General features: G+C 39.9%; 2 long non-coding RNA genes across 2 annotated transcripts; both read left to right on the top strand.

Annotated features, from left to right (window-relative positions):
• The first annotated feature begins 1570 nt into the window (after window positions 1–1570).
• Window positions 1571–3934, top strand: LOC108717560. The gene is made up of 3 exons (XR_001935862.2): window positions 1571–1684; window positions 3444–3613; window positions 3848–3934. It is a non-coding gene; the product is annotated as an uncharacterized LOC108717560 (long non-coding RNA).
• A 4612-nt stretch (window positions 3935–8546) lies between these two features.
• On the top strand, window positions 8547–26229 carry LOC121393099. The gene is made up of 3 exons (XR_005961583.1): window positions 8547–8895; window positions 25890–25978; window positions 26192–26229. It is a non-coding gene; the product is annotated as an uncharacterized LOC121393099 (long non-coding RNA).
• Window positions 26230–26509: the final 280 nt, after the last annotated feature.

Here is a 26509-nt window from a genome sequence, read left to right as displayed (position 1 = left end):
GCCCAGAATTAGACAACTTGTTATCTACAAAAACCCCTAGATCCTTCTCATTTAAGGAAACTCCCAACACACTGCCATTTAGTGTATAACTTGCATTTATATTATTTTTGCCAAAGTGCATAACCTTGTATTTATCAACATTGAACCTCATTTTCCAGTTTGATGCCCAGTTTTCCAGTTTAGACAAATCACTCTGCAAAGTGGCAGCATCCTGCATGGAACCTATAGTTCTGCACAATTTAGTATCATATGCAAAAATAGAAACAGTACTTTCAATGACTACCTCTAGGTCATTAATAAACAAGTTGAAAAGCAAGGGACCTAGTACAGAGCCCTGTAGTACTCCACTAACAACACTGGTCCAATAAGAAAATGTTCCATTTACCACCACTCTTTGTATTCTATCTTTTAGCCAGTTCTCTATTCAGGTACAAATACTATGTTCCAGGCCACCATTCTTTAATTTAACCAGTAACCTTTTGTGTGGCACTGTATCAAATGCTTTAGCAAAGTCTAAGTAAATCACATCCACTGCCATCCCAGAATCGAGGTCCCTGCTTACCTTCTCATAAAAAGAAATTAAATTAGTCTGGCAAGATCTATTACGCATAAAACCATGCTGGCATACACTCATAGTATTATGATTTGCTATAAAGTCCAGTATGTTATCCTTTAATAACCCTTCAAAAAGCTTTCCTACTACTGACGTTAGACTAACTGGCCTATAATTTTGAGGCTGAGAACGGGATCCTTTTTTGAATAGAGGCACAACATTAGCAATTTGCCAGTCTCTCTGCGCTATGCCAGACCTAAATTAATCCTGAAAAATTAAGTAAAGAGGTTTGGCAATCACAGAGCTAAACTCGCTAAGTACCCTGGGATGAATACCATCTGGCCCCAGAACTTTGTTTATCTTAACATGTTCTAGTCTCTTTTGAATTTCCTCATGTGCGAACCATGCATCATTAGTTGTATTACTAGAATTGGGACTATTAAGAAGAAAACCTTCAATAACTAGTTCCTCATTTGTGTAGACAGACAAAAAATATGAATTCAGAATCTGCGCTTTTAATTTGTTTTCATCAACCAGCTGACCCCCCTCTGAAGCTAAAGGTCTCACTCCTTCCTGCTTCATTTTTTTACTATTAACATATTACTATTAACATATTTATTTAAAAAATAATTTTGGATTCTTTTTACTGCTTGCTGCAATATCCTTTTTCATATCAATTTTAGCTTGCCTTATAGCTTTTTTGCATGATTTATTGGCCTCCTTGTACCTTATAAATGATTTGGCTGTCCCAGCTAACTTGAAAGCCTTAAAAGCACGTCTTTTCTTACCCACCTCAACACCAACACTTCTATTGAACCAAAAAGGTTTTTCTTTGCAACGTCATTCCTTGCTTACAAGGGGAATATACTGACATGTATATTTATTAAGCAGCATTTTAAAAACTTACCATTTTTGTTCCGTGTTTAACCCTGTGAAAAGCATTTCCCACTTAATATGTTGCAGAGGTGCCCTTAAACAGTCAAAGTTTTCACTTCTGAAATTTTGTGTTTTAGTTACTCCCTTATAGGATGACATCACTCCCAGCTCAGCACTGATTGGCTGAAAGCTGCCAGAGAAGGTGACTTAACGGCTCAGGCACAAGTGACAGGTATTTCATTTCTGGATTCAGAGGTAAGTGGAGCAGACTTTATGGGGGGGGCATAAAGTCAATGATACAAGGGGATAGTTTCCATGATTTATAGTAGTTTGGGGACTACAGCAAGGCCCGGACATGGCAATCTGTAGGTTCTGGCAAATGCCAAAGGGGGTGCTGTAATAGACAGATACTATTTATTGGGCTGCTGTGAGGGCCTCTGCGTGTCTCAAATGCCAGGGCCATTTTTAAATCCCAGTCCAAAGCTCCCAAAATTGCCCCACAATTGCCTGCTATTGTAATTGTCTGGGAAGATCTGGGAAGGTGCTTGTCATGAAATTGTCCATTGGAGATATCAGTTTGCCTTTCCAGTTCTATCTTTTCCAATTTTATTGGAAAAGGGGGGGGGGGTCATTTTTGGTGATAAGCCATCAGGGGGTACAAAGGGGTACAACTACAAGGAACCCAATCAATGATGGACAATTTAGTATGAAAGGAGCTCACCACATGCTTAGATCAGACCTGTCCACGGGTATCCTGTGTCCGATAACCCAAATCAATATGTAGAACTGTAGTGTAGACGTGGAACAGATCCAAAGCGGCAGTCAAACTGCAAAAAATCCGTTTGATAAAGGGCTCGCCCCGAAACATGTTGTACACTCCCCAATAAACGGATTTTTTGCAGTTTGACTGCCGCTTTGGATCTGTTCCACATCTACACTACAGTTCTACCAATCAATGATGGGACCTTGAAAATGGTTTCTAGTGGCAGCCCTGCCCCTTCCCAAACTACTAAAACTTATGTTTGCCAAAGTACACAAAATCTGCCTGTGTGCCATTGCTAAGGGGAGAGAGACAACATGAGAACTTGCTGTCCCTCTGACTCTAAACCTGTGCTTATCTAGCTGTGCCTTAACTACAATTCCCAGCAACCCCTGTGGCTGACTTGTAGTTATAAAATATAGTGTGTTTGGTGTTTCTTGTTTACTTGTTACAGCTTTTGAAGTGTTAGACCATTTACTCTGCTACTCTTTAGCTGTTAATGTCAACTGCCATTTTCCAACTGCCATTGGCCAACTGTCCCACTCATCACTCATCCTAATGGCCTCAGCATTAGAGTAGATGATGGGTAATGTAGGACCTGAGAAGAAAGACAAGTAGCACAAACCAGAACAATAGTTACATGCCTAGAATTAGGGTGCCTTGTGTTATGGGTGCAGGGGCACTAATCAGAGCTTGACTGGTTATGAAAAGCCCCAGTGGGCCCATTACTCACCTGGGCCTCTAATGGGAACCAGTGTCTTCTGCCCCTATAACACCCTACCAGTAACATACAGCTTTACAGTAATGGCACAGAGGGGGATTTGGGATGTTTTGTCCCCATGTGATTTCCAGTTCAGTGTATGGCCAACCAAATGCTCACTCCCAAATGATCACTCCTGTTCATTTCTAAATTCAATATAATTGAGCCCAGGTGAAAGCAATTGGCATGGAAATGAATGAGAGTGATTCCAAGTGTTCGTTTAACTATAAGTTTGTGCATTGTGTCACCAGGACCCAACCTTGGTTAGCAGGGGTGTCTAGGGCCCTTGATTGCACCAAAAAATTCTGTCTCTCCCAATCAGCTCCTTCATTCTATTAAAGTTGCTGCTGATTGGTGTTACTGGTTATTTATAAGGCACAACCATATCCAGTAGCGCAGTATTGAGCTATTAAGGGAAATCCAGTATATACAGATATATATGGCAGAGAGGGTTCAGTTCACAATCTCTTCTCTCTCTTTCTCTCCCCATAAAGTGAAATACGAGTGATTCCTAGTGATTCTCTACGATTCCTAGTGATTCTCAGCGATTCCCAGGAGCAGAAGGAGATAAAGAATAAACACAAAAGTCTTTTTAAAGACTATCAACTTTCATCAGGAGCAGAATAACAACTTGCCCAACCTATTGTGGGTTATTTGGAGGAAGGTAAGGGTCCTGCATTTTCCCATCCAGGGCCATGTATGCATTCTATATACATAAGTAAGCATTTGTTTTTAATTGGAACCATTTAAAACCATAGTTTCTGAATGAAAAAGGGTTCTTATTAAATAAGGTGTAAATATGCTGCTGTTTTTACCTCTGCTCTTTATTGTGTTTATTTGGGGGTCTTACATCTTTATGTTAACTCTAACCTTCCCAAATCTCTATTTTATATTACAGGAACATCAAAGATGGGCATGAGTGCAAGTAGCAGGCTTTGCTACCAGTTGCGCTATGAAAAGGTAAAGGTGCTCACAGCTAATTTCCTCATTTTATATTCTGATTGCTGAGAAAAGTATCCAAGGGCTAACACAATGCTAAACACGGCATATCTTCTTTGTAAATACAATGAAACAGAAATTTGACAGGGTTTAGCAAAGTGTGTGCCCTAACCTCAATGTTTTCTTGCTTCTTACATTTTTCTAGCACTCACGGTGGATCTCACCTGATCTGGACATCTTTGAGATCAGGGATTTTGAGGATCCACTCGCCGGCCCTTATCTCGAGTGCATCAGGGACAAGATCACCAATGACATCAGGTTTGCACTCTACAATCTGTGGATGGCCAAGGACTGTGTGAAGATTACAAAATGGTGGAAATTACATCTTAAGAACGAGTTCTGGCAGGACTACAGATACATCAAGGCCCACCTGAAACACCTCTACAAAGACCTAGAGAAGATCAACAAGGCCATACTGATTAAGAACAATGAGAGATATTCAGGTGCAGTATATACTCCATCCTTTTCGTTCCCATACTTGGTCAATCATTTAATTTTGCTTAATCACCTGATTTGTGCTTAATGTGCTCCTAAATATTATAGGTGTGGGATCTGTTATCCGGAAACCTATTATACAAGAAGCTCCAAATTACGGAAAGTCCATCTCCCATAGACTTCATTTTATTCAACTAATCCAATTTTTTAAAAATGATTTCCTTTTCCTCTATAATAATAAAACAGTTTCATGTACTTGATTCAAAATAAGATATAGTTATTGGAAGCAAAACGATCCTATTGGGTTTATTTAATGTTTACATGATTTTCTAGTAGACTTGAGGTATGAAGATCCAAATTACAGAAAAATCCGTTATCCAGAAACCCCCAGGTCCCAAGCATTCTGGATAACAGGTCCCATACCCGTATAAGGATTTTACAGGGATATCACTTGCTAAGGTTAATAAAATACATAGTCTGAGTTATCTTGTTTGGTTTTACAGATGGTCCTCGGAACAATTTACAAATGGCACATGATACCAGCACCACCAGCAGTTTCCTCTGTACCAAATACTGATGCACCTCAGTCTAGGCACCACATCCTCAGGAAACAGCAGTAAGTAGGGGGCATGTCAATTCCACCAGTGATGCCCCCCTTTCATCCACTGCACTTTCACCAGCGGTGCTTTCAGCCACCGTAGTTCCACCAGTGATTCCTCCCCTTTATCCAAAATATGGTGTTATACACAGGAACTCCTTTAAGCCACTTGGTAGACCCTGCATTCCTTTTTATTCCATCCCTCAGACTGCAAATGCTGGGGTCTGCAGGCTGCCGGGGTCCAATGGAATGGAAAGGAATGCAGCATCCAGCGTGCGGCTTAAATGTGCCCATGTTTATGCTGCCATATTCCCTTCTCTTTCTCATCCTTTTACCGCAGTCCCTTACCTTACCATATTCCCCCCGCCCTCAGCTTCCCTTGATTCAATGTGGCGCATTGATCGTGGGAGCAAATCCGATCACCTTTAAGGGGTCAGGAAGGAATTTTTTTCTCAAGTGAAGGAAATTTGCTTTTCAGAGGTTTTTTGCCTTCCTTGCGATCAAAAACGCAGTTTGTAGAATTATTAATAAAGCTGTGGATTACACAGATTAACCACAAAGTCATTGTGTGTATCTTTATTGTGGGTATTGGGATAGGGATTTGCCAGGGATAACATATAGAGGGGGAGGGAAAGAAGTTAGAATAAGGCTCTTATAGAGCAGGGAATGGTCACATTGGTTGTGTTTCTCCTTGGTTCCTAACAATGAAACTGAAACAACATATAACTGCTGTGTCAGTCCTACTATCCTCCATAGGACTTATAGGAACCTATGTAATACTGAGAGACAATAAACATCCTTCCCAAATCTCACCCTAACTGGCCTTTGGACAACTCTTCCCTTTGGGCCTGTGGAAAAGGGCCGGCCCCACAGTTTGGAAGGGTCCTGATGGTCTCTGTTGGTTTAAGGAAGTCATGGAAATTGAATATTTAGAGAGAAAACCAGTTACATGCAGATCTGCAACCAAATTATGTTTTAGAATCATCATCTCGTGCTCTTTTACCTTAGTTGTCTAGAATTCCCTGGAATTAGGAAGGAATCTACTAATTTAGCCTCTTCAGTAGATGATAACAAAGGCAAATTATACCGGGTTGCAGCTGGATTAGGTGGGATATTTATATAGACTTGACACTTCCAAGCCATTTATTAGTGTAAGAAGGTATAATCTATAGAGGTTTTATGAAACAGATGTTGAGAATCAGACTCCTGGAATGAACACAGGGTTGAACATAGCTAGCTGTACTGTATGGAGGAAGGTTATATAAGATAAAAGTGCATTACACAATTCCCTCTGTAAAAAGCTGATAAAGCAACAGAGATAACGAGACTGTGGGTGGTTAAATGACAGCAAGACCAGCAGTTTAGACATACAGTATGAATGAGGGTATTACAGATAAAGGGATCATGCAGGCAATTGGTTGGCGGAAGTGATGTCATGCGCACAGTGTAGGGGGCGTGTTTAGGTCAGGTGCCTAGGGTGGCATCAGACTTAAATACAACCCTAGGAGAGAAACAAATTATCTGAAATTAAATGTTAGTACCTTAAAATATTCAATATCATGAAATCTTTACGAGTAGTAAAGGGAACCAACAACACTGCTTGTTTTATTTATTTCAGAACATGGAATAGTACATTAGCTCTGATCTCTGTTTGCAAGTGATATCTATTGTTAATGTGGCTACACTTTCGAACAAGTTAAGCCTATTGTATGTATGTCAGAGCACTGGAATGAGATACCTGTACTATTTCTCTTCACCAAAATGCACCATTTCAGGGGCCCCTAACTACTCAAAAGTGCTGCACGTTATACTTCATGTTTGTAACTCAACACAATACCTTTAAAAAAAAAAAAAGAAATATACTAATTTTTGAGATACTATCTAGGCCGTTTTTATTGTGCAGCATAGTGGGATGTCTAAGCAATTACTGAATGAAGCAACATTGCAGTGAGTTGGGACAAAGTGTATCATTTATGTTTTATAAATACTTGAAGTCATATGTGTCTGAGCAGCACATAACATTTTCACAGACAACAAAAAGACAAAGGAGGTATGATAATAAAAATGTTTTCACCAGGTGTAATTACCTAGAGTCAGTGTCGACTGGCCTACAGGGATACCAGGAGATACCAGTGGGCCCTCATGCTTCTAAACATTTGGCCTATTTCATGGTCATTCTTTATTTCTATGAGAACAAAAAGACTAAATAGATGGAATGATAGATGATAGTATTATATTATGTAAAGAAAATAGACTAGGAGAATAGCGGTTGAGCGAGGAGAGGAAGAATAATAGTACCGAGAGTGGGCCCCTGGTCTAAGGTTTTTGGGTGTGCCCCTGGTGTCCCAGTCTGACACTGATGATCGTGTGACGGGGTAAGTGCTTTCTCCCTCAGGGTCCCGGGCACATGGGCAAGATAGGCAGGAAATACAAGTCCAGAGGAGGGGGGGCAGTGCCCCCCCTTGCCCCTATATGTGGACAACCATGACTGTATCTAGTTACACAGGGCTGCCATCAGAAATCACGGGGCCCCGCACAACAAAATTTTCTGGGCCCCCCCCTCGCCACCCCTCCCTCAGTATGAAGGCCACACATGACACAGGCATTAAAACATGAAGTGCCCCCCTACAAGTTAAAAAAATAACTTTGGTGCCCAGACCCCTCCTACAAGTTTTGGTGGTCAGGTGGTGGTTAAAGAAAAAAAACATTGGTGGCCAGGGCCCCACACATAAAAAAAAAAAACAATTAGCCAGGGCCCCCACGCATCTTTAAAAAATAAAAAACAATTAGCCAAGGCCCCCACGCATCTTTAAAAAATAAAAAACAATTAGCCAGGGCCCCCACACATTTTTTTTTAAAAAAAACTATTAGCCAGGGCCCCCACGCATCTTAAAAAAAACAAACAAAATAGCAAAGGGCCCCCACACATTTAAAAAAAAACAAAAAAACAATTAGCCAGGGCCCCCACACATTTTTTACAAAAAAAAAAACCAATTAGTCAGGGCCCCCACACATCTTAAAAAAAAAAAAAAAATAGCAAAAGGCCCCCACACATTTAAAAAAAAAAAACAATTAGCCTGGGCCCCCACACATTTAAAAAAAAAAAACAATTAGCCAGGGCCCCCACACATTTTTTAAAAAAACTATTAGCCAGGGCCCCCACACATCTTAAAAAAAAAACTAGCAAAGGGCCCCCACACATTTAAAAAAACAATTGGTATGGGCTCCCACAAGTTAAAAGAAAAAAAAAACTGCACGTACCGTACATAGCCAGGGAGTTCAGATGCCGGTATCTTCAGTTTCTTGTGCTCTGATTCGCCAGTGAAATGTAAGTCCCGGTAAAGGTGCATGGTGATTGGATAAAGTAGAGGGGAGGTTCAAACTTCTCCAAACCAATTAGCATGTGGCTTTACCGGGACTTACATTTCACTGGCGAATCAGAACACTAGAAGAAGTCATCGGAGCTCGGATGCAGGGGGCCGGCTGTGCAAGTAAGTGCAGCACGGCCGGGCCCCCCTTAACTCCCCAAAACATCCGGGCCCGGGACAACAGTCCCCCCTGTCCCCCCCTGATGGCGGCCCTGTAGTTACACCACTGGGCACAAGCACTATCTCCACAGCAGAGCAGCAGCAGCAGGGGGAGGATTCAGCACGTTCCCAGACAATACAATCCCCACACACACATATACACGCACTGTTTGGGCAGTAATAAGACTGCTGCATCTCTCCAATAGCTGCCGGAACACTCTGCACCGCCTACATGTCTGTGTCTCTGCAGCACACAGGGCACCGCTTCCCCACCACCACCACCTACAGAAGCAGCAGCAGCATCTTCCAGCTCGGAAGGCAGAGACAGATGTGACCCCAGCCTCAGAAAGCTGCGTGACCAGTGTCTTTCATGTGATGCTAACAGAGGTGAGCTATTGTGTTGCTATTAGCAGGTGCTTTGTCCTTTCTTTCTGCTGCATGCTATGCACTCAATTGCTCTGGCGCTCCACACTTCTCTGGGAGGGCAGAAATATGGCTGTGCCACACTGAGGTTTCTGGGGGTAGACCAGATAGGACTCAAGCTTGTAGCCAGCCTGAGTATTTCTCGGAGGTAACTGATAAAGAGGTTAACAACTGCGCATACTCTTGCGAATTCTTAAGCGCCTCATAGAGTATCAGTTGCCCTGCCTGTTGTTCTACTCTCCTTGGTACTACCTTCTGTGCAGCCTGCTGCTGCTGCATTGCTGTATGCTCTATTAGCTCTGTGTTTCCTGGTTGCGTAGACAAGCTCCCCAGAGTTCTTTTCACCTGCAACTTCTGAATTAACGTGATACTATTTCTTGTTCCAACTGAAAACATTTTCCATGCCCTGAATACAAGTTGCAAATAGGGTTGCCACCCGGCTGGTATTTTACCGGCCTAGCCGGTAAAATACCTGCTAAGGCCGGGGCCGGTATTACAAATTTTCCGGCAATGTAGCTGCCGGTAAATTCGCAATACTCTTAAAAAGACTCCTCGGCCTGCCCCCAATCCCCTGGAACTTAACTTTTCTTTTGCATCTTGAAGTGTCCGTGGCGCGGCCCGACCCTTTTGACCATTTTGACATCACAGCCCGCCCCTTTGTGTCCCCGCCCCCCACCAGCCGGTAAAGAATTTTAGAAAAGGTGGCAACCCTAGTTGCAAAACGCCAAGTTGACTTTTGACTAGGGTTGCCACCTTTGCTGATGGCTAAACCCAAACACAAGGGGGAGGGGCAGATAACATTGGGGGTGGGGTAGTGATGTAGGAACAGGCTGATGACATCAGAGGTGGGCACAATGATGTTGGTGGAATTATGACACCAGGGCAAGGTTATTGCATCACTTAGATGCAACTAGCTGGATTTCTATTCAGTTTTCATAATGTTTTAAAGTGTTAATGCATAGTTCAAAACCACACAGGTAACAACCCTATCTCTATCTATATTCTGCTTGATGATTAAGCACAATCCTTTAATTACATGTATGAGATCTTTTATACAGAAATCTGTTATCCATAATGCTCTAAAATACAGCAATGTTAATTTAGAAAAAAAACCACTTATTTTTGATTGATTTGTTTTTTTTTTGTATCTGTAATAATAAGAAAGGTGAGTATCTTAGTATTTAAATGCTTTTCATGTACAGTATTGGCCAGATTATTGTTCGGGTTTCATAAGGTTGAAAACCGAACAGAAAGTTCAGACCCGTCGAGAACAGGCCTTAAAAAACCGAACTGTTTGGTACTTTTGACATCCTTTTAAATTGTAATGTGGGCTTTCGTTACACTACCATAATGCTAAACTGATTGTATCAGTGTTATCCATTTCTACTAATATCATTCACGGAGCATTATACAGTGGGACTGTATCTCCTTGCTTTAACTGATAACTGATATAAGCGCACAAGGCCCGGAACCTAGAAATCTGAGGTAACTTTATAAAATCTTCCAACACAATACACCGACCCATCTCTCCTTTGTAAATCACATTTAGATAGGAAGTAGCAGATTAGTGTTGACTTATGTTTGCCCAAAGTCATTGTTTCACATTTTCTTAAAGATGTTGTGAGTTTCCAGCTCTAAAAAGTGGTCTGCCAGTTTTTGGAGATTCAAACCTTATTCTATTTCTGTATAAGTATTACACTATTTTTAAAGGACATATAAACTCCCACCAAAAAAAACAATCAGTGAACAGCCTCTTTGAAATCTTTAATTACGTGCCACACTGGTTTTCAAAGGTTAATAATAATGCTGCAGCACCCACTAAATCACTTAGGATTTCTTCTTCTCCTCTAACCCACTTGGCCCCCTCCCTTGGGTATTTACTTTGGCTGTTGGCTACTGAGCATGCTCAGTTCTTCTCAACTCAGAATACTAAACATGCCCTCCAGTCTAGCAGCCAATGACCAGATGGCATTGTTGGTCTGCCTGTGTAAGCCAGCATTCTTTGTTGCATGAACTTTACAGCACGCATATACTGTTTTCTGATGTAAACATCACTGATGATGAGGGGAAATGGCTGTTGGGTGAAAGCTGCAGTTAGTTTTATGAAGATGTGATGGTGAACAGAGAGGATATATGCAGTACAAATGATACAGTTTGGGTGGGGGAGGCCAAGGATCATATACTCTTGCCCCACACATGTAGTTTTGGATAATTTTCCTCAATAACATTATGTTTAATTTGTTTAATTGGGTTGTTATTATCTAGTGCTAACATCATGTTTTAAGTCATATTTATGTAGAAATATTACATTCATAAGAGGTCACAAATTTTCAAGCACAGCTGTAACATGTAAACATTGAAGTGAAATGTGACAATCCCTATTTGTCTGCATGGCAAAACAAAGTCTCCCAAGGGTGACAAAACTTTTAGGGGCTGATTTATCAAAGTTTGAATTTGCACAGTTTTTGAGCTAAAACAAGTCAATTTGAATAATCAAAACATATTATAAAATACCTTTTTTCTTTTAAGGTTTTATTCTATCTAGTTTTTTGGTTTGGTTAAATTTCTAGTTCATTTGAATTAATTAAAGCTCTAAAATTCATTAATTCGATTTTTGATAAATAGACCTCCAATATGCTTTTGCCCTAAAGCTGTATACAATGCACCATGGGGCTTTTTCAGACACAGTTGGTGCCTTTGTTAACATAATATAGTTTTGTTTGATGTGTAGTCAATTTCTGCTAGTGATGCTTCTAATTCAGAGGAGTGTATAAGAATAGTGAAAGAGCGTACATACCATTGAGCTCTGACCTTACATTTCATAGTTCAAAAGCAAAATAGAACATTTATGAATGATGTATCAGCTTCTGCTGATTTGGTCTTTTTGCAATATCACATAGCCATCTTAAATATACATCAGTTCTCACTGGATAGGTGCATATTTTTTCAAAGGTGTTATGTTAAATACACATTTCCCCAGCAGCACTATCTCATTTGGTTCTGTAATATGCAGAAAAACAACATGTTTTAACATTCTGGGGTATAGTTATATAGGTGTATGAAAAAAGCCAAATGCCACAATGTTAACACTATAGTAAGCTAATCTCAAGTAGATATAAAGCCGTGTAGTAATTTTATTCAAATATTTAGAGGCGCATTTATCAAAGGTCGAATTTCAAATTCATGAGTTTTTCAAAACTCCCCTATACTCCCATAGAAATTTATTAATAAAAACAATTTTTTTAAATTTGGATGAGATAAATTGACGTGAAAACTCTAATCGAATTTAAATCGAATTAGATTTGAACTTTTAAAACTCGATTCAAGTTTATTCTCCGAAAAAACTCGAATGTCAGGAAGGCTGCAAACAACTCCAAATTGATCCCTGGACAGAAAGCAGGTTTTAGGTGGCTAATAGTCTAATTCTAGTTCTTAAAGGGCCAGAGTATGATAAATCTAATTAGAATCTTTCAAAAAACTTCAATCGAATTTGAATAACTCCCTAGTCTAATCTGACAGTTTTGACCTTGATAAATCTGCCCCTTAGTGATCTGTTAAATTGTGTCATCACTGGAGAAACTACAGAGCTGCCGACCCTTCTAATTTTTATGGAGTTACCAGATTTTCGGCTGTGTCCCCCAGTCTCAATAGAAATGACGGACCTTGTTGCTATGTGCATCAGACACGACACGACTGTCAGATGAAGACACAACGTGCAGCAGTCGCATCCGTCAGTTGTGTCGTGTCGGATAGACGCAGCGACAATGGAACGATATTTCTATTTCAAATCGTCTCTTCTTCAGTGACTAATCTCCCTGAACTGCCTTCCCGCCTGCTAGAATCTAAACCGCCGGCGAGATGACACTCGGAGTGCTTCGTTTTCCGAAGTTGCCCCAAGTTGCCTCACAAGGAAACTTCGGACGACTTCAGAAAACGAAGCGCACCGAGTACCATCCTGCTGGCGATTTAGATTATAGCCGATGGGAAGTCATTGCAGGGAGATTAGTCGTCCAAAGAAGAGCCGTTTTATCGCTGGGTGACTAATCTCCCCGAATCTTCACGTGTGTCTCTGCCCTAAGTGTTGGGGGTTCAGTAGGCCAGTTAAGCAGCTGAGCTCTTCCAGTTCACTCTTGATGGTATAGCTCAGTGCTGTCCAACTTCTGTGGTACCAAGGGCCGGAATTTTTCTGGCCTACATGTGGAGGGCCAATAATGGAACCCAGTGTTAGCCAATTCCTTTTTTTTTTTAAACAACACCCATGTTACCACAAGACCGTGTCCACATTAATTGTGGTAACCAAAAAATCCAAGTGATTTCTGCTCATTGCAGAGATATCACTTCTCACTCAAATGTGAAAAATGTAAAGTCATATTGAGACATACCCTTAAATCCATATGCCTCCTCCTCCCCTGTCAGTAACATAACTATGGGGTGGCGGGCCTGGTTGCAGATCATGCAGCCGGGCCCGCCCACCTGCCCACCCACCTCTGGAAGTGGGTTTTTCATAGTTTTTTCACTCTCGCGAACGGCCAGCTAACTTGCAGGGGGTGCAGGCCATGGTACAATTGCACCCACTGCTCCCCTGTAGTTCAGCCACTGTCCCCTGTGGATAAGCATACACACTCACGTGCACACCCAAGCCCTATAGAGTACTTGACCTGGTGCTCGGACCCTAGGAAGTTGGCACTTCCGCAAAACAGCGGGAACGAAGAAAACAGGTACCGGCACACAAGTGCAATTCAAGTAGGGGACTAGCCCCTTACGTGTTTATTAAGTCGACCCTGTGGATAACACAGCTCCCCCAGCACATTATTTAACACCATAGGGGCCCCTAACAATAATTTTCAAATGATAAATTCCCAGAAAAAATATGCTTATGTTCCACAGGCAGAGCAGGGCACACACAGGGAGCATAGGGAAGGCAGAGTATGGCAGACGCAGGAGCATAGGGAAGGCAGAGTATGGCACACGCAGGAGCATAGGGCAGGCATAGTATGGCACACACAGGGGCATATGGAAGCCAAAACAGAGGAGGAGACAGGGAAATCTATCAGGATCACTCTAAGATGTACTACATACAGTGACACATTGCTGGTGCCCCTGCAGCAGTTTGTATGAGTGTGAACGGGTAAGGTCAGTTTCAGTCTGGGTCTCAAGTGCGAACAGTAGGGTGTGAATAATAGAGGTGTTACAAGTGTGAACAATAGAGATGTTACAAGTGTGAACAATACAGGGGATTACAGTCTGAATTTGAGGTTTAAACAATGCAGGGCCAGTTTATCTCTGTACTGATACCTTTTAAATCTTACACATGGTAAGAAGACACATCAGGCAGACTTTGATGTGGGTGCCACACAAGGGGTGGTCGTGGGCCGCCAGTTGGACAGCCCTGGTATAGCTTATTGTGAGTATATGTCCACCACAGTTAACAACACTAGTGGTTTAAAATTTCACAGATTTAATTTTATCTTGAGGGAAGATCCAGATAACAGTGTTCACAAGCAATTATCACAGAAAAAAATAATGTGCCTTTCTCCAAAGGGTTTAGTTATCACACACACTGGGCAGCCTCAGCAAAATCACCAAGTGAAACCTTAGCATATATCTGTGGAGACCCAGCTTTTTTTTTTTTTCTAACATCATAACATCATACCTATTATTGAAAAAATAATAGGTATGACGTACTTCTGAGAGTGCAATATATATAGGTTAATTGACATTGTATCTATTGACATATCCCAATACATCTTTATCCCAGTTGTACATGAATTATACATTATGGTAATAAAAAGAAAAACAGAAAAAACAACATTGTCTGGAAAACAACAATATGATGGTATGTTAGCTTTTGCATAGGTAAAAAGGTATTTCAAATATGGGTATTGACAGTGTCCAATAACAAGTATACATAACAATAGTCCTTTCCGTTCACTGTGCCTAAGGGGTTGGCCACGATCCCCAAACCTTCTCAAATCTGCTAGAGGATTTTCTTTTAGTGTATAGGTAAGACATACAGTTAATATAGTGAAGCATTTGTTCCATCCACATCGGGTGGGTTGGGGGATCTACATTTTTCCACTTGTGAGTTAGGCATTTACGTGCTTGGAATAGGCTGTGACGTGGAGACCCAGCTTTTTTAAAATATTTACTTATGTCAAATCACCGATAATAGTATATCTAGTTTATGGTCATATGCATGATGCCGTTACTATATATTTAAAAATATATTTTTTATTGTTGTGATTAATATAGATTTAAAAATCACCATTGCTGTGGATAATTGTACTGGACAGATTTAAAGGAACAGTTCAGTGTAAAAATAAAAACTGGATAAATAGCTGTGCAAAATGAAAAATGTTAAAATCTAAATGTAGTTAGCCAAAAAGGTAATGTCTAAAGGCTGGAGTGACTGGATGTCTAACATAACAGAACACAACTTCCTGCTTTTCAGCTCTCTAACTCTGAGTTAGTCAGCGACTTGAAGGGGGACCAGATGGGACAAAACTGTTAAGTGAGTTTGCAATTGTTCCTTAGCATGCAACTCAGATTCAAAAACAACAGTTATGGCCCATGTGCCCCCCCCTAAAGTCACTGATTAGTTACTCCCTGGTAACCAACCAGTGGAAACCAAGAGAGCTGCAAAGCAAAGTGTGTTCTGGCTATTATGTTTGACATTCAGTGACTCCAGCCTTTATAAATTACATTTTTGGCTAACTAACTTTATTAGAAACATTTTTAATTTTGCACTGCCTAATTTTTACACTGAACAATTCCTTTAAGCAGGTCCTAGGGAATAAATGGTGCATATAATGCAATAACATATATATATATAAGTCCAAGGGTTGCCAGCACTCTCGATAAAGTTACTTAAATTTGCCTGGGTGCAGTGCCAATAAATTATCCATAACTACTACAAGAAGGTCCGCACTCTCAGGACTTATAAAAATCATAATATTTATTATAAATGACTAACGTTTCGGCTAGGGAAAGGCTTGGGACCTAGCCGCAGGGGCGTAACTACCGCGGGAGCAGGGGGTGCAAATGGGCCAGGGCCCGCACCCCCGCAAGATCGTGCGCGCTGCAGCCGGCTGGAGTCGGCTGCAGTGGCACAGAAAAATCGCGCACACGAGGGTGGGGGCGGGCCCGTCTGCACGGCTCGCACCAGGGCCTGCCCCCACCAAGTTACGTTACTGCCTAGCCGAAACGTTAGTCATTTATAATAAATATTATGAAGTCCTGAGAGTGCGGACCTTCTGGTTACCCAAAAATAAATGATAGTTAAAGTAGCTGCTACGTTCCTGTCCAAGGAAGGTAGAACACACGGTTATATAGGTCGCCTGGAAAAGGGGTGAAAACGCCGGGGAAAGATGAATATTATACATGGTTAAAACCAGTTGTTCCAAAGGTTGCTCCCATTAGAGGAAGCATCACTATATTGTTAAAACCAATAGCTTAGAAGAAAAAACATTTGTAAAATAAGAATATTGTAGCCTTGGGAAATAAGAATTGTGCAGAATATGGTATCTAAAATGTTAGGTCTTGTATTGCACGTTTCAAATCTTGGATCAACTCGGCTTACAATCTGCATCCATGCAATCATTTTAGCCTAAGGACAGGGGTGCCCAGGCTATTCTGCTTTGCCCAGTGCTTTATTTACATTGGAGGTGAAAATACAACATGTGCCACCAGCCTAAGGCATATACAACATTCCTCAGTTCTTCTGTAGTTCAGTTGGATCAGAGTCAAGAGCATGCAGAAGCACATAGATCGATGATTGGATGCAGATGTGTACATGGTAGGGTCTTACAGGCAGGGCCGGATTCCCATATCACGCTCCCCTAGGCCACGCCCCTTTTTCGCGCAGCCCTATAGTTTCTGGGCTGCGCGGTCCTAGCGTTGGCACAGTACCCACCTCGCAAACGCAGGAGCACTGGGGAGCTGCACATCCCCAGTGCTCCACAGAAAGCGACTGGGCGGCATGCCGCCGCTCACTTTTTGCCGCCCTAGGCCGGGACTTTTGTGGCATCGCCACAAAAGTAGGCCTGCTTACAGGTATGGGACCTGTTATCCAGAATGCTTGGGGCCTGGGGATTTCCGGATTTCCGAATTTTGGATCTCCATACCTTAAGTCTACATTCAGATCATGTAAACATTAAATAAACCTAATAGACTGGATTTGTTTCCAATAAGGATTAATTCTATCTTAGTTTGGATCATCTATGGTACAGGGCCTTTTTGTAATTTGGAGCTTTCTGGGTAATGGGTTTATAGATAACAGATCCTTATATATACTCAGAAAATAATACAATTAAACCAATGTTTCATTTGAAGCAACGTAGAGGGTTCTTCACAGTCAGGACAGTGAGGTTGTGGAATGCACTGCCGGGTGATGTTGTGATGGCTGATTCTGTTAATGCCTTTAAGAATGGCTTGGATGATTTTTTGGACAGACATAATATCAAAGGCTATTGTGATACTAAGCTCTATAGTTAGTATAGGTATGGGTATATAGAATTTAATTAAAAGTAGCGAGGGGTGTATTTATGGATGCTGGGTTTTCATTTGGAGGGGTTGAACTTGATGGACTTTGTCTTTTTTCAACCCAATTTAACTATGTAACTATGTAACTAATGTTCCCTCTAATTCCTTCCCGGCTATGTGCGTATAAAAAAAAATCAATTTGTTGTGTGTGATCCTCAAAAAGCGCACTCCTTAGAGGGAACCTAATTAAGCAGTAAAAAAACAAGTACTTACTATTGCCCACATGTGTTTTGCATAATGACTTTGATGTATCCGATTACCAAACCCGAATTTAATGATTTTTCTAGTCCTGCCTAATTAAGAATCAACAGCTATTTGTAGAGCTTTGAAAGATTATCATTTAAAATTAGAGCTGATCCAAGAATATAAACATATGAGACTCCTCTTAAAACATAATTCGTGGCCATAGAGAAAGCTTCTGTAGAAAAAAGGTGTGCTGGAAAAACAAATCCTTTGTAATTACATGCGTGTTCACTCATCAGCAGAATCAGCAGCTTCCTGATGAGGTTAATGGCCTAGCTCCCAGCATCCTCTGTCAGTAATTTGCTAATGTACTACAGCTGTGGCGCTAAAACAATACAAGTGTGCAAAGCATTGCGAGAAATAGTGGCAAATGATTTCTGCTACATACATTGTATCAGTGGAACATACATACAAGTTAACATTTGATTGTGTTTATTTTTTTCAGCTTACAAATTTGTTGTGTGAAGAAAACTGTTATCAAAGTTAAAGGGGCTAATTTACTAACACAATTGCTAAACTGAACCAGTGCAGTTACTCAGTAACCTTGACTGGTTATAATGGGCAGCTGCATTGGTGCAATTCAAACTAGCCCTATATATTATTTGTGAACATTTCAAAAGGTTTAAAATTGTCTTATGGCACCCAAGTGAATAAAATTAACTTTAGATGCATATTACATTGAGCATTATCGGTGATTTGAGGTGCAAAGCTGACTGGTACTCTCAATGCAAAAAACATTTCGTACTTAAAGTGAGGAACAAAAAAGTTTCAACAAAGGGTTAATGTAGGGTGTTGTGTAATGGTAATCTAATTATTTACCTCATGTTGAAAAAGGAAGTGTATACAATGCTATACATTTAAAGTAATTCTTTGTACTTCTAATTAGTATTGAAAGGTTTTCTGTTTATAATTATAATAGGTTTTTAGATTTTTTTTTAGATTTTTACACATTGTAGGGCAACTATATCACATGAGGCTTTTGGATTACAATTCTCCATCTCACCTCTCATAATATAAATTAATGAAAACATTTGCTCGAGTCACAATGGTCAAAACACCCATGACCTTTATTTGTGCAACTTTGTTTTTTTAATTGTTGTGGACAGTTATTCCTTGCCTTTGATATAAATTAATCACTCTGCTTAACTTTTATGGGGCCAGAATAATTAAGTGATGTAGACAGGATCTTAGGTCTATGGATTGAATTCACTTTTTAAATGGTACAATGAATGTTTTGGTAATTTTGTCCCAACAACTATTTCCAGGGGAAAACAAAGAATCAAAATATAGGAATTATCAATTAGTATACCTATGTACTAGGTAACTGTTTTCAAGCCACTATCCCTGTCTGTGCCATAACTATAGCGGTTATTGACTTTTATGTGATCCAAGTCCTTGTATTCTCTCCATATTTTCTCTTTATAAAATATGACTTCTTCCACACTCCTTTTCAACAACGAGAAGAATCTGTACAACCTGACTTTATCATGAAGGCTTGAGCTATGCATTTCTGCATTGACCTGGTTGTCAAATTTAATCATTTGCGACTAAATTGGATTTCCAGCTGTCTGTGTGTATGGGCCCCCAACATCTTTAAAGGGGTTGTTCACCTTCCAAACACTTTTTTCAGTTCAGTCGTTTTCAGATTGTTCACCATAAACAAAGACTTTTTTCAGTTGCTTTCCATCTTTTATATTTTACCGTTTTCCCAAAAGTTCAAAGTTTAATGTTTCTGTCTCTGGGGTTTCAGTCTGCCAGCTCAATGTTTCTGTCTCCTGTCTCCCCCAGAATCCTTCTACCCTTTTTGATGTTCTTTATTACGGATTAGTATTCCAATCATCTGGGGGAATAGATCTTCATATATCTTCAGGATGTAGACCAATCTCAAGCAGTTCCCATCTGGTTTTGCATCCAGAAACAATAAAGTTATTTGCTTCTCTGGGACCAGAAATTAAAAGAAAATGTTTTTAAATAGTTAAAAGAATTGGTGCCTTAGTATGGAACTAAGGCCTAATGCATTTTGTGTTGGGAAATTCTTTATCCCAAACCCAAAATGCATCAGGACTTAGCCTGAGGCACCAATGCATTTAACTAATTACTAAGTCACCTACAGTATATGTTTAACCATTCGAAAAATTTTAACTGCTCCACCCATAGTGCAGCAAATACCGTCTTCTGTTTCTGGAAACACGTAACCTATATGCTAGGTCCTAGTGTGGTTTGCCCCCCATCAGGAGGAAAAGTTATGTTTATATTGTATTACAAGGCAGGCTTGAGAAGGGGCAGGAGTAGGTCTGAAACAATCCCTGTTTTTGAACTAATAACTGAAACAGCAAACTTTTATTCATATTTCAAAATGTAACTAGAAAGAAATCTGATGATTGGTGGCAAAATGTTTTTTCTATGTTGATACTAAATGAATATGGAATGCATTTTAGAAGATGATGAATAATCATTCATACCTGTGAACTATGAATGCATTTAAAATGGACCCTTTGCTGGTGAATAGGAAAATATAAAAGCCTACTATATCCACTACTATATGTTGCAAAAAGTTACCAATAAGCTCTTATATCAGCTGAATACAGAGCTCTGTATATGAATGTTAAGACGTCAAAAGGAAATTAGTTATTAATATTGCCCAATTAGGGTTTTTTATTATTAGACCTTGGTATACTTGTAAGTGTTGCTTTGTAATCTACATTAGAAGTCAGCACTCACCCTTAGGGTATGTTAGATGAGGGTGCAACTCTGAAGTGGCCACTTCCACCTGTTCTGTAAACGAATTCGATGAATAGACAGCACCACACATGAGGTATATTCTTAAAAGGCCTTTATTCCAAAAGGGCTTGTTTCAGGACAGCTGCTGGTTTTCTGTCCTGAAACAAGCCCTTTTGGAATTACATTACACATTATTGTCCAATATGCTAGTGAGCTAGAGTGTGTCCAGTGATATAATTAAATATAATTAAAACATTTTCGTTGGTCTTTTTTTATTCGAATTTCGAAGTTATGGGAGATCAAAAAACTCCCATTACTTCGAAATCTGCCCCAAAATGTGAGGATATACTGACATCTCCAAGATTTATTCAAAAATATTTATTTTAGCATATACAATTTAATACCATATGTATGTTTGGTGTGTGCATATGTGGACTCCTCAAAGCAGTTTTATCATGCATGTGTCCACTAGATTAAAATGTGGCAAGTACAAAGCTACTATGGGGTTTGGCCAGTGGTGTAATTAATGTGTGCCAGGTTCCCCTAAACTCCCCACCTACTCCCCACCCACCGCCATCCCGCTCCTACCCCTGTTCCCTGGCCCTGCTGTGGTCACTGGATTTACTTCCTCTATAGTTATGCCACTGCTTTTGGCCATTTAAGGAATAAAGGATATTGTTCTCTTCTTTATCTGTTCTTTGTCCATTACCTGGAAACAGAAGTCCTGTGCTAACATCTACAGTAAATGTATAAATCATGACAATCATGTTTTTCTGATCCGGAGGTTTTCTGGAAGAGAGAAGATATGGATATGGCAAGATACCCTGGAGTTGTGGAGGCTTTAAAGGTGCCACACAGTTTTCTTAGCATTTAACATCCAAGCAGAAATCTTTTTGGGATATATATATATATATATATACAACAAAAGAACAAAAACTTTTTTTTTATAAAAACAGTTTTTGTTCTTTTGTTGTTGTCTGGTTTAGTGTTTAACCACTGATTTGAACAGTTAACGGCATTCAGCTGATGATTGTTATAACCTGGCTGTAGAATTCTTCAATGCAACTTAGGTTATAACTGATATTACATTTGGGGAGGCATTTACTTCAGGAAATATTGATTTGTGCTCTGTAGATATACAGTAGATGTATCCAGAATTCAATTGGTGTAACATGTGGTTAGTAAATTCTGGATGGTAATTTAATGTAATAATGGGTAAAATTCTGTTTATTGGCCCTAAATCTTTCACAGTGGAAACAGAATTGCATATCTATACCTGAGTGTGTGCATGTATAATGAAATCTAATACTGATTATGTCGGTATCACTGACTATAAATAACTTTAAAGACATATTTTCCTGTACATTCATAAGCTGTCTCCAAACCACCTACTCATGATAATTAAGTCTTTTTTAACACACATTTTCCCAAAATATTGTATTTTCCAGTAATCAGGTCCCAGGTTTGAAATGTCTCGTATACTTGATTTTTCAGTTTTGTATTTAATTTTGCAATTCTTTAGGGCCTTTGAATACGGTAATATTTATTGTATATGCAACTAAACCACTAGTGTAAATATGTATTTTTAATGCAATTTTGGGTTTATAAAATAGTGTGCCAGATCCTGGGACCCCAACCTTTTTGTAATGCAAGCCACATTCAAATGTAAAAAGAGTTGGAGAGCAAAAAAGAAATGAAAAAGTTCCCTGGGGCTGTCTAATAAGGGTTGTGATTGGCTATTTGGAAGCCCCCATTCAGACTGGCAGCCTGCAGGAGACTCTGTTTGTCAGTACAAAAACTTGCCTCCAAGCTAGGCATTCAAAAATAAGCACCTGCTTTGAGGCCACTGAGAGCAACATCCATGGAGTTGGTGAGCAACATGTTGCTCACGAGCCACTGGTTTGGGATCACTGTCCTGCATTATTATTAGTGGTGCTTGCGAAGCAAAGCATCACTACTGTTATCTTGCAAACTTATTAGTGGTGCTTGCGAAGCAAAGCATCACTACTGTTATTAGTGGTGCTTGCGAAGCAAAGCATCACTACTGTTATCTTGCAAACTTATTTTTATTCTTCTTCCGTATGAAAGTTTGGCGCGTAACTAGTCCCGCACCGTTTGTCCTAGACCCATGAATGAGGTGTCAAATCGTGCGGCTTAATCGGGAATGGGGTGGTATGACTTTTCTAAGGGGTGGGTGGTTAATTGCCCCTTGCGGGGGCAATTAACCACCCCGAAAAGTCCCATAGATTAACATTGAGGCCAACTTTTGACGGATTCTAGCGCAGAGAGGGAATCTTGTAGAAACGTTAAATTTACCACATTTGAAGAGGTTTGCGACCTGTGTCAGATGATACCCCACACGAGGGTATAAGTTTTACCCCCGGGGCAGGAGAGGTCCCCAAATTTGCCCCATTGACTTATAATGGGGAATTTATCGAATAATTAGTTTGTCGCAGACCCATGAATGAGGTGTCAAACCGTTCAGCTTATTCGGGAATGGGGTGTTGTGACTTTTCTGTCCTATTTTGGGGACCCAAAAAAGTGAGCGGAGCCGCAAACAACCAATCAGATTTTCCCTATTGACTTCAATGAGAAAATGTAAACAGCTGTAATTCTCACAGTAATAAAGCCAGAGCTCCCAAACTTGGCACCGTGGGTCACTGGGTGACTGCGGCCAAAATTTACAAAAAGTGGGCGGAGTCTACAACAGCCAATCAAATTTCAGCCATTCAATTAAATAGGAAAATTTTAAACTGCTGCCGCTCTTAGACGGTTAATGGCAGCCTCCTCAAAATTGGCACAGTTGGTCACTGGGGGACTGGGATTAAAATTAAGAAAAGTGGGTGGAGCCAAAACCAACCAATCAGATTTCTTTGATTGGTTTTAATGGGAAAAATTAAGAAGGCTGCCATTCTCTCAGTATTGATGTCAGGGACCTTGAATATCACAAATGTGGTCGCTGGGGGTTTCCACTTCAAGTTTAGAAAAAGTGGGCGGAGCCACCAACAACCAATCAAATTTCATTCATTGATTTTCAATAGAAAAAAATAGAAATGCTGCCATTTTTACACATTAAATGACAGCATTCCCAAACTTTGGTATGTTAGTCACTGAGTGACTGTGGTTCACAATTAGGAAAAAAAGGGGCGGGGCAACAACAGCCAATCAGATTTGGGCCTGAGTTTTGCCACGGCAAGCACCACTCACATTTTCTTCAGGAAATGTACCTCTCTAGTTTAAAGTAATGTAATCTTATAAAATCCAGTGTGGAAGATCCTTAAAGGTCCAACAACTAAGAATTTTACGATTTGTATATGCATTTAGCCAAGTCTACTGTTAGCCTGCACTTTAATATTGTGCATTTTTTTCAGAAGTTAATGTAAATCAAAATATTTTAATTTATGAATGGTCTTAAGGGCCCTTTAATATTTTTGGAGAGTAAACATTAGGGATGCACCGAATCCACTATTTTGGATTCGGCCGAATACCGTACCCTAATTTGCATATGCAAATCAGGGGTGGGAAGGCAAAAACATTTTTTACTTCCTTCTTTTGTGACAAAAAGTCATGCGATTTCCCTCCCTGCCCCTAATTTGCATATGTTATCCACTGATACATTTGCACCATGAATGTTGGTTGGGTTGTCTTTTCGACAGGCTTTGGGTCAGCAAAAGGAATTGTAATTAATATTGGTAGGTGTGTTTAGAGTCTGACTATCACAATAATACTATTCTTTTGTTTCTATCCTATCAGTTTAATTTTGGTCTTTGTTGGTGGTACAAATAAATGATCTTTCATAAGAACATTCATTGCTGGAAAGATTGTTCTCTATACACATATGGCCAACTTAAGAAGATATTTCATTGTCAGTGCTCAGACCCCTAGGCATTTATACCCCTGTTTAAGGGCCAAAAGTGGGAACCATAACTTAAACATAATATAAAGGTCCTATTCATGAAAAAGGAACAGAGTCTGGTTATAGTATAGTTGCTGCTTGAAGATAGTAGTAGTGCCTGGGTAAAACTGCTACTGCTTGTAGTCTCAGTAGTATAATAGTTCCAGTTATTCTGTAGGGGATCACTTAAAAATGCAGTTTGTGCAGAAAGATGACAAAATTTCTTCTAAACGCAGGATAATCAAATACATTACAATGACACAAAAGCATTTTTCTTCAGTGAAAAAGCAGGTTTAGTAAATGGTGATGGTCGTTTGAGATTATTTTAATCTCTCAAATTGCATTTGGCATATGTAGATGTAAATACATTTATCTCCAGCTGCCAGGCTGACTGCTGTTCACTGACTAAGTACATAATTGACTGATCCTACTATTCTAGTTTGGTATTTAATTGGGGAAAGCATATAGTATATAAACGGTTTGAATCTCTACAAATAAAGAAACATAAATGTGTATATAATAGAATTAATAAAATCGTAACTAAAATAATATGTATGTGGAAAGATTAGAGCTGGCCATACACAGTCTGATTTTAGCTGATGACTTTTCACTTTAATCCAAATTAAAATATTTGGCAGAGGATCAGTCAGATATCTATTGAGCAGGTTTGAAAATACTTATTTTGATCTTACCATTGGGTTGGGAAACTGGGTCATCCTGATTTGGGAGATTGGGTCATCCTGATTTGACCATGTGGGGGGCCTAATGAGGAAATAAGATGCTCATGTGGCAACCTTACCAAAAATATAAATCTTTTTAAGTATGATGTTTTTATGCTGAAATTATGTAAACCTGTACTTGGCTGGGAACATCATTACGTGAAATGTATCAGTATTTATTAGGGGCTGAGATTAAATATAATAGGAAACAAACCCCCATATTAAATAAAAGGCCCTACATTTGCCAATAACAACCAATGAGATGTTTGCTTTCAAACATGTGACCATTAAATTCTTCCTGCTGATTGGTTGCTATGGGTTACTGCTCCTGGGCAAACTTTGTTGTGTTTTGTTTGGTCTGTACCCTAAATTAGGTGTTAATGACATCATTGTGGATTATGATAAACAGATTATGCTGATTGGAGCAACATTCCAGAGGATATATTTTCTCGAAGGAAGAAGTTATTCTGTATTGAGAAAGCCAGAATCCTTGAATGTCTTCAAGGATAAAGCACAGCAAGTCCAGTTGATTTGACTTATTTCTATAGATATACCATGACCTAGATGAATGAATCTTTACAAACATTACTCAAAAGATAAGTGCGGGAAAAGACTTGATCAGATCGTGAAAAAATTTGAATCACGTGTATTTTTTGACAAAACTTTTGATTATCTCTCGAAAACCACAGATTATTCATATTAAAGTTAAAGGTTAAAGGAAGTTAACGGGGATACAATTGTATAGTAGGAAGCACTTCAAGTTCTGTAAGTTTAACACAGTAATATGAATTTAAAAAAAATTATAATATGCCTACCTCTGTTTTTATTACATGTTATAGCTGGAATGCTTATTTGTTCCTTCCTTAAATCGTAAGAGTGAAGACTTAGAGGAGAAGACTTGGACGATGCCATCTGAGATATGTCTCAGGTAAATGTGCTAAATCAGATCAGCTTAGTCATACTCATATGAAATAAAAAGGGGTGTCCAGATTTTTACACATGCACGTAAACCATACTAATTTACTGGTGACCTAGAATATGTTGAACTGGGACTATATACCCATTTAGACCCTATTTGATATGGTGATTTTGATCTATAATCATTTATGTATTTCCTGTCATGTTTTGTTTCTGTTCACAGTGTTCAAGAAATGCTGACAGGACAAAGAAACTGCCAATTAGAGATGTCGCGAACTGTTCGCCGGCGAACTTGTTCGCGCGAACATCGGGTGTTCGCGCTCGCCGGAAGTTCGCGAACATCGCGCGACGTTCGCCATTTTGGGTTCGCCATTGTTGGCGCTTTTTTTTGCCCTCTCACCCCAGACCAGCAGGTACATGGCAGCCAATCAGGAAGCTCTCCCCTGGACCACTCCCCTTCCCTATAAAAACCGAAGCCCTGCAGCGTTTTTTCACTCTGCCTGTGTGTGCTGAAGAGATAGTGTAGGGAGAGAGCTGCTGC

Source organism: Xenopus laevis, chromosome 5S (genome assembly GCF_017654675.1).
Source record: "Xenopus laevis strain J_2021 chromosome 5S, Xenopus_laevis_v10.1, whole genome shotgun sequence".
Taxonomy (NCBI): domain Eukaryota; kingdom Metazoa; phylum Chordata; class Amphibia; order Anura; family Pipidae; genus Xenopus; species Xenopus laevis.
This window is presented reverse-complemented; position numbering and strand designations above follow the sequence as displayed.